The sequence below is a fragment of the Meleagris gallopavo genome, chromosome 15, assembly GCF_000146605.3.
Source record: "Meleagris gallopavo isolate NT-WF06-2002-E0010 breed Aviagen turkey brand Nicholas breeding stock chromosome 15, Turkey_5.1, whole genome shotgun sequence".
In the NCBI taxonomy this organism is placed as follows: domain Eukaryota; kingdom Metazoa; phylum Chordata; class Aves; order Galliformes; family Phasianidae; genus Meleagris; species Meleagris gallopavo.
The window spans coordinates 589,751-599,207 of NC_015025.2; the positions used below are offsets into that span (position 1 = coordinate 589,751).

Sequence of the window (9,457 nt, forward strand, 5' to 3'; positions counted from 1 at the left end):
TGAGGTGCACCTGGAATATATGGCCATTTTTGCTGGAGGGCATGGGGTAATTTTCAGTGAGCGTGAGGCACGGGGAGGCTGGGAGCAGAGCTGTGGGTGCCGGAAGAGCAACCAGATGTTGGACTGGAGATTTGAATGAGAAATAGGCATGTGCTCAAAACAAGAAAGAAGTCTGTGTGCCAGTGTGGAAACATGACATAAAAATAGTCAGAGTAGACTGCTCGGTGGTTTTAAAAGACTTTGACATAGCAGGATACACGGGTCATAAAGGTGTGAAAGAGCACTCGATTTAAAAGTTGCCATAAAATCCAAGAGGAAATTGGAATAGTGGTGTCCACACAGCCAAACCTGTGTCGGAGATAAATTCCACATTGTAATGAAACAGAGGTATTGAGATACCTTCTATTCCAGACAAGGAAAAGGTTATGGACTTCATGGCACATGAGGGAAAACCACGCTCGTGCATCTTCCTGTTAGAAAAGGTAAATTCGATTATGTCCGTGCTATCTGACCAGATGGTTTTGGAAGGAGCTGGCTAACATTTTGATGAACAAACATCTTGATTTACTTAAAGAATCATTTATTTTAACAGCCTGTTGTAGAGCTAGCCTTGATTTAGGGCTAAAACATAAGAACTGGTTCAAGATATAATTACAGCTGAGTCATTAAATAGCAGTGACCACAATACAATTACAGGTTCAGCATCCTCAGGGGTGGAAGACACTTTACTAAAAATGATTCTTGTTATATAATGTTATAAAACATTGCAGGGGAGAACATCAGAAAAGCAAAATTGTGAGCCTGGTCAAGGTAGCTCCACAGACACCTTGAAAGGATCCAGACACCCAGGTTAGGCAGAGCTCTGTCATGAAAGAGCTCCAGAGCTGAAGTGTAAGACAGACCAGTAAAATATTTATAAAAGGAGGGACTTCTGGAGCAAGGCTCTTTGACAAGACAGAAGTCCAGCTCTCCCAAAGAGTGCCAGAAGAGCCATGTTGTGCAGCAAGTCACAAATTCAATTTGTGGAAATTAAGCAGTTTAGCAGGGATGTTTTGGAGAGCTGGAGACCCTAGGGAACAAACGATATTTTAAGTATATAAGCAAGAAGGCTCTTCAGAGAACCTAAACATGTAGGATCGAAGACAGTTATATTTTCTGCACTAATTTGTATTACATAGAATGCTCCAAAAATAATGCTTCCTATTTATTTCTACAGAAGTTGCAGCAGATGCAAGGAGCACAATAACACTATCTGATAGAGCAAATTCTCAGCTACAAAACACTATTTTTCAGCGCTATCAGGTGTGCATTTTTGCCAGTGATGCACAAGAGCCTGCATCCCATGCTCATAAAAATCTGCACCAGCAGAGGTGACCACTGTCACTGTCACCACTGCAGAAACACACCATCCACCACCTCACTGTGCTCACATCCACTGTTCAGTCTCCAGAAGAAATCAGCAATTGCTGATGAATGTCAGTGGGTACCATTTTTTCCTCATGGAGGAATTCAATTCCACACCTTTGCTCCATACGCACTTCCATGTCAGATGCCATATTGTCATACTGCTATCTGCCACAGGGCAACAAAATGTAACAGGATATTGGTGGAGTCCAACCTTTTTCTCATCCCACCAACATCTACCTCTGACATCATGGGCTGACATAACAAAATAGGAGGCATTACTTTTGGAGCACGGGGGCATTCAAGAGGCACCTTTATCCTTTCAGCAAGGATAAAGAACATCTCTCTGCCACTTGTGCATTTGAGGCAAATACAACACAGCAAAGTAGCAAATCTAAGTGGAGGAGCAATGTGCACCCATAGAGGAGTTTTTAAAGAGCAGGGGACAGAAACACTAAAGTTAGTAGTAATTATAGGATCTCCTAAAAAAATAGCTTGGTATCCTCCATGATTAGATGACATCCTAATGATGTATTATTAATAATAATAACAATAACAATATAACAATAATTTTATTGTTACTATTAATAATAAAATTATTAAACAGGGCACTGGGAATTGTAGACCAGCAATTCCTTGCTTGAGAAGGAGTAGCTAAAGCAGTATCACATGTCAGTATATGCTAGGTTGAAAGCAACATACTTTCTGCAAGGAAAGATCGTGTTTTCCAGGTAATCTGCCCAAACCTTTTAACCTGCTGGCAAATGACAGGGTGCAGAGAATTGGGGGATTTTTATTTGGATAAATATGGATAAATGTCATGGATGCCTTCTTTTGTACAGCTGATATTGATCAGCTCAGGGTAGAAGGTAGCTTAGTCTGAGCTAGAAATGGAAAGTTTTCTGGGCTTGGAGGCAGGGGTACTTCTTGAGTAGATCTGCAGACTTTGAGCAAGTGAGTTTCCTCTGGGAAGCAGTGATTTGTCAGAACCGGAGTTGCAGGGTGGAAAAGAGTTGATTTTCTCTGGACTTATCTGGTGAGCACATCTAGGTCAAAGTCTGGTTGGACAAAGACACAAGCGCAGAATACTTGGCATCACGACATCTAGATTCCTCCTGTGATGTGGCAGCCCCAGTTCAAATCCTGACGCTGAGCTCAGGCTGCCACATCCCATAGTATGCCTCAGCAACCAATGAGTCCGGATGTATTCAGCTTTTTTTGTTTGTTTGTTTGTTTAACCAAACCAAGCAAAAAACCTAAAAGTTGTTAGTTTTGGTAGTGGGCAGAAAGGGAAGGTATAGGGAGAAAAGCCTACCCTTCTTTCCAGGTCTCATCTAGCTCTGTTTGAGGCTGCCCACACACATGCTTCCTTCCCAAAGGACCCAGCAGGTGAGCTGCTGTGAGCAGGAGCAACCCTTTGCTGCTGTAGTTCAGTCTAAGGCTTCTTAAATGTCTGAACGTCCCAACGTTCCCCTGGCTCAGAGGAGCACGACAAAGCTGGGTGTGGGCAGTCTGCAGTGGCAGGGAATGGCCTCTGCTAGGAGAGGCAATAGATTGAGAGAAAAAATGTCATTGATGCTCCGGAAATGTTGCTAGGCTTTAAAGGACTTGTCATTCAAGAGGAGGAGTATCTTCCCCTCAGCATCTGATTTTGCGTAGAATAACTAAATGAACTGACGGTGCCATAGAAATTAACTGTGTATTACAGAGTTAGGTGCTAATGTCTTAGAGGCTGCTGTGTTTGAACTCACATGTAATACCGTTCATTACGTTCCCAAGTTGTTCCTCTGCTGTTTTCCCTTGGTAAGCTGGCCACTGTCACTGACACAACCTTTGTCCCCCTCCTGAGAAATACCAATTCCATTATGTTACTCAACTCTAGTGAAATTGTATCAGCTGACTTTGAAGTACACAGTATAAAAACGTTGTGGTATGCTTGCATGGTAGCTATTTGATGTAAGAAAATGCAAAATCTCTTGTGCTCTCTCTTTAGGAATTTGGGCTTTGAGTTCCACTGGGGAGTGCTGTGTGTACCCAACTGCATGGGGTCAGGGCCACCTTTTTTAAAAACATGTTTCACATCTGAGGTTAGAAATGTTTCAGAAGACAAATCAGCAGAAAAGCTGTCTGTTCTTGGCTCAGATGATAGTAGTGACTTGTACTAAAGATTGTCCTTCCACTTAGAAAATTGCACGGCTGCTTCTGTTTTAACTTCTGTCAGAGGTCTGGCATCTTGGTACAGGTATTTTTTTCTAAATGTACTGAGTATAGTTGCCTTTAAATCCTCTTAGGTACATACAGTTATCATTGATATTCTGTAAATTAGCTCTCTACTAGCATTCACATTGGACTAGGCCTAATATTCTGAATGTCAAAGATAAAAAATGGAAATGAACTTATACCCTTTTATGTTCTGCCCAGGGTAGTTGTGGGTTGGTTTGTCTGTAGAAGTACTAGCAGTGTACGTTGGTCTTCCCTGTTTTAACTTGCGGTGATTCTCTGTGGGAGAGCCCAAATGTGTGGGCTGGAAGCCCACTCTGCTTTCAGTTGAAAGTTATGAACTGAAAGATACAGGCTTAAATCTATTTTTCCACGCTTTGGTGACACCGAGGTATTATAGTGATGAAGTTCTTGGAAATACTTGGATAAACTGGGCTGTATCACAGAGATAATGCATCTTTTCCATTCTTTTCTTTTGCTGTCGATCAAGTATCTGAGCTTTTTTTGCCATGTAAATTGTTTAACTGTTTGAGTAAAAATTACTCCACTATCTGTCAGATACTACCCCTTCTCATCCCATAAATCCATTTAGGCTTGATTATTTGTAGTCTTCCAGGAAAGGTTGACAGCGTGCATTCCCAAAGCCAACACCAACAACTTCCCAATGAGGGAAGGAAACCCATCTGTAAAGGCAGCGCTCCCCAGGCACCCACGGCTCCCTGCTCCAGGTGCTCTCAGGCCCCAGCAGGGCAGGGCTGTGGGACAGGCTGGGCCGCAGCGGGGTGGAATGATGGCCTTGTCCCATAGCTGTGCCCCATTTGGGCAGAAAGCACACAGCTTTGGGTGCGGGTGCTGGGCGGCCGCTGGCAGGCTCTGCACTGGGCACAGGCAGCCTGGGGTGCTGCGGTGCCATGCACCAGCCTGGCACTGCAGGACGCTCAGCATGCTCCCTACCTTTGGGTCCCAGGAAAGGGAAATTGGAACTTTTTCGGGTCAAGAAAACTCAGTGAGAGTGACACCAAGTCCCTGGAGAGCGGTGTTTTTTTCCCGCAGTAGTGCCGGCTGCTCACATTTGCTTCTTTTCAGCCATTGCCCATGGTTTGGTTTTGCTGGGTTCTTAGCCATCTTGATCTCATGTTTGCAAATATTATTGGTAATATAATGCTATATGTACAAATGTCTGTGTGGCTCGTGTATGTTTCTGTGGTTCAAATCAGCCACAGAATTCTGGAATTTCATTGTACTTTGGTTAAATGTTGGACTTTTAACTCTTCTACTGTATGGCTTCTTGATTTCTCTTGTCCAATGTGGACCAACTCTCTATTTTTGGAAATAAATAAGCATGTAAATAAAATGAATGGGTTTATGCCACTTACAAGAAAATGCTTCATTTCAAATATTCACTCAGCCTTGTATATTTTATGGTATCTCACGGTGCGGACAACCCATCACAGCCTAGAGGCTGAGGCACAAGCAGCCTTTGCGGTGAGATACCATATGATGTGAAGTCATTGCCAGGTGGTGTCAGCCAGACAGACACTGTAGGGCTGTGGGGCGAACGGCAGTCTTGTGGAGGAGGGGGGCCTGGAAAGCAGTGCGTAGTTTGAGAGGAGCAAAGAAAAGAGACCTGGCTTTGTGGTGCACATGTGGCTTCTGGTTTGAGGTGTCCGTGTCCCTGTCCCTACTGCCGGCAAGTGCAGGGTGCCCGGGGCCAGCCCTCGGTCTCTGCCCGCAGCACGTCCCGCTGGCGCGTGGAGAGCGGGAGCACGACTTTTTTTCTTCTCCATATAAACCAATATTTACCAGTAATCCTGTGTTTCTGTTTTTGTTTTTTGGCAGACTTTTACCAGTAAATATCGGTTTATTCCTGAAATCAGAAGCCCTAAACATACCTTTGTTTATAAGGTCAGTTGTCATTTTGTCTCTCTCGTTCCCCACTCCCCCCAGTACAAACTGGCAGGTGATTGAAAGGTACCGAGCTTTCTTTCTAGTTTTCCTACTCTGCAACTCTGGAAATGGAGCCCGCAGGACCTAGAGCCTTCTCTTGGTAACGTAGATTGAAGTTTACAAATTATTATTTAACACTTTAAAGTCTGCTTTTAAGGACAGCAGTGTTCCCATCTGCCTGGTACGGGGCTGGTAGAAATTCCTGCTGATGCATGATGTGGTTCACCTTCCCAGAGCCTGTGGGCAGGTGTCTCACAAAGCATCTTCAGGTTTGGGCTTGGAAAGTAATTACTCCAAAAGTATGTGTTACAAAATGGCATTTCAGTTTTACAGTGAACAGGATGGGGGGAGTGGAGGGTGGGAACTGAGAATGGATATGTCTTTTTCTGATTTTTTATTTTTATTTTATTTTTTCTCTATATTCTGCTAGAAAGCAAGGCTTCTGTTTTGGAAAAGAAGCGTGAAGTGGGGAGGAGGGAGAGAATTTGAGCATTGCCCATCCTAAAATAGTTTTAACACTTCCTCCGAGGCTGATGGAAAAGGCAGGTGAAAGGTCTGATCCTTAAAAGGACATTGCTAGGTATTTGGGATTCCAAAAGCAGCTGGTGCTTCTTAATGACTGCAATTGATTTAGGTAATTTGCAAAATTTGGTCTATACTAAGACAAATCAGCTTGGGAGAATTGAAGACTCCCTTTTTTTTCTAAGAGTTTGCAACCCAAATGCTGCAATACTGTGCTAATACTTGTGAAACAGCAAAGCTGGCAAGGAATAGAAAATGAGTTGACTACATGGTCCCAGCCAAATTTTTTTTCTTTTGAACAAACAAAATGAAAAAATCATAACCAAAACCACTCCAAGTCAAAAAATGCAACCTCCATAGAGTAAGCAGAACAGCATCTCAAGTGATTTGATTTGGTCTTGTCATGCATGACTGGCAAGAGCATTTCTGGTATAGCTGCAACCTAACTATGTCCCTTTAAGACTAACTTAATCGCAGTGAAACAAAAGACAAAGTTTTGCACTGTAGAGCAGATCAAAGTTCCTGCAGCCTTAGTTGGAGTCCATAATGACGGCAGTCTTCCAGCTGTACACTCTGAGCTGAAAACTACCTTTCCTCCCCTTTTGCAGCCTGTGTGGTTCTGATTGCTGGCAGTTCTCTAATACAGCTTTAATCTGAGCAGTTGAGGCTGGTCCCACCTTACCTTCAGACGTCTTGCGGAGGACTCGTTACCAGTTTGGTACCCAAAAGCTACACCCCACGAGAAGTCACTTATTTTTTAAAAGGCAGTGATAGATTACCGTCTCTAGTTCTAATGGAAAAATTATATTGCAATGCAACTTTATAATAAATTGTTCATATATTCATAATTCTGTGGCAATCCCAAATTGGAGGATGGATCTGTTAAAGGTATATATTAGTCTAGATTTTTTTCTTATTGTAAATACTGTAATTTTATAATACTGTCAATATTTTATTAACTTAGAAATATTTAACAGAGATCAATCTATTGTAGTTGATTTATTTATAAGTTTATGTTGCAGCCAATATTGAACTGCATTCTAATGTAAGATTAACTTTCAGCATGTAAACACTGATTTAATCTATCATTGGAAAGATTAAAAATACAGAAAATTTTCACTCTTAATCTGTAATATTTATCCCCCAATCACCAATTCAGAGTTTTTAATGAAACAGTACGATTTCAAAAGCTCATGAACTGTAGTTGGATCATGTCATTTGAAAACTTGAATTTTGAAATGTACCTGGCTTTTTTACCCTGTTGGTAGTGAATAAGATTGTTTCAGTATCTAAACTTTAAAGTACAGAAGTCTTTATTTTGAGCAAAGGGGCACTCTCAGATTAACATTAGGTTCCTGTTTTAAGGGGAAAAAAAAAAAAAGCAAAACTCACTTCCCAGCACACGTGTTAATTCCGTCTCAATCACAAGGAAAAAACATTTTTTCTGCTGGCTTGTCTATTTGGCTCAAAGCATTCCTGGAGCTGTACAGTCAGGTGAGGTGCTGGCTGTGGGCTCTCACTGCTCCAGGCGCAGGCTGGGGGCCTTCACCAGGTGTGTAGCTACACTCTGTGGCCTCGCAGGGGGCAGATCCGGTCCGTGGCACTGGTTATAACCATTGTCAAGGTGGATGAAAGTGTGTAAAATTTACCTTCGTTAGACTGATGTTTCTCTTCACAAATTTGTCTTTTTTTTTTTTTCTTCCACATATCTCTCTCTTTTAGCCTGATAGTGTCCCTTTAGCAGTACAAAGATGTTTACTTTCTCTAAAAAATTATTACAAGTGACTTTGAGACAGAGGAGAACTCATCTGTAATATGTTTGCAATATAGCTTGCATAAAGATATCAAAAAACATAAGGGGTTTTCATGGGAGTTGGGTTTTTTTTTTTGAGTGTAAAAGTTAATCTTTATTAGAGATGTGCCAATCTATACTGCTTTATTGTAGTGTTGTTACACTTAGGCATTTCAGTTAACTTACAAATATATACTGTAACAGTATACTTTGTACAGATTTATTTAAAATTTATTTGAAAACTGAAATAAATTAGGCAGAAAATAAAGATATTTATTTTTCATTTGACAATGTAAGAAGGTATCATTCTTTTGGTTTTACTGGTGTACCAAGCCTCAGAACCACTGTTTTCTTCAGTTCGTAGTATGCTTTCCAGACACTGTGGTTATGTGTGTGTGTACTGTTACGCTTCTAACTAAATGCCAACAATGGAGTTCATTGTTTTATACATCCCAAAGAAAAGCTCTCCACCCTTTATTTTCTGTTTTCTGATTGAAAAGGTGTGCATTTTTGAACAGTGTCATTACAAGTTCCGCCACCCCACTTTCACATCAGCTTATGCCAGTGCCAGGATGGGAGGATTTGCCTGCCCCAGTGACTTCCCCAGTACATCACAGCCAGCAGTGGCATCAGCAGGGAGCAGTTCGAATGCGTGTCCTTTGGGCTTTACGTAAAGCAAACGCAGAACAAGAAAAATCAAGATGTTAGATTTGTTAGAAAACAAATTCCTCATTGTATGGAAGTCTCTAGTCAACCTGCCATTAATAATAGAGTCTTATTTTTTTGAATGATCTATTTAAAAGAACAGCAAGCATTGTATTTGCTAGTAAAGCTTAAATGTTTACATGGAATTACTAAATAAATTATTTGATCTAAAACGGCTCTCATCAGTGCTGATTTTTAATGCTGAAAATTAATTTTGGCAGACGCTTATTTAGTTTGTGCTGTTCTTTAAAATCTCCCAAAGCAAATTTTTAATGCATCTTTTTGTTTTAAACTAGGTTCTGAGGAAGACGCAAAACATGAATTTCCCTGGGAGGTGTGACAGGAGCACCCCCAAAGGTTTTCCAGCACTCTCCACATCATGATGCTGTCCTCACTGTCCCAAGTTCACGATCCTATTGCTGAAGCAGAGCAGGGCCTGTGGGCTGAGAGCCCTGCAGCAAGCAGCACTGCTTAGCTGCCATTCGCCCTGCTCTATCATAGAATCACAGAATCGTAGAATGGCCTGGGTTGAAAAGGACCACAATGCTCATCTCATTCCAACCCCCTGCTATGTGCAGGTTGCCAGCCACCAGACCAGGCTGCCCAGAGCCACATCCAGCCTGGCCTTGAGTGCTGTCTTTTATCGTGTGGATAGATAGGTATTTTTTGAGTAGAAAGTGATGGCTGAGTGGCAAAACACAGTCCTTCAAGGCAGACAAACCCGGGTTCTGGGCAGGCTGAGCACACAGCATGTGGTTTGGTTTATTTTTCAGCTGCAGGAAAGCCCTGCGCCCCAGGCTCGAGGCCCCGCAAGCAGGCCATTGTGTGCAGCCGGGCTGAACGCGGGCTGTGGACACACTCAAGGCC

The 9,457-nt window shown here is 42.2% G+C and overlaps 1 long non-coding RNA gene across 1 annotated transcript; it reads left to right on the forward strand.

Moving 5' to 3' along the window:
• Positions 1-1,344: 1,344 nt before the first annotated feature.
• LOC104913218 lies at positions 1,345-7,474 on the forward strand. Its single transcript, XR_795220.3, has 2 exons — positions 1,345-5,529; positions 5,616-7,474. It is a non-coding gene; the product is annotated as an uncharacterized LOC104913218 (long non-coding RNA).
• Positions 7,475-9,457: the final 1,983 nt, after the last annotated feature.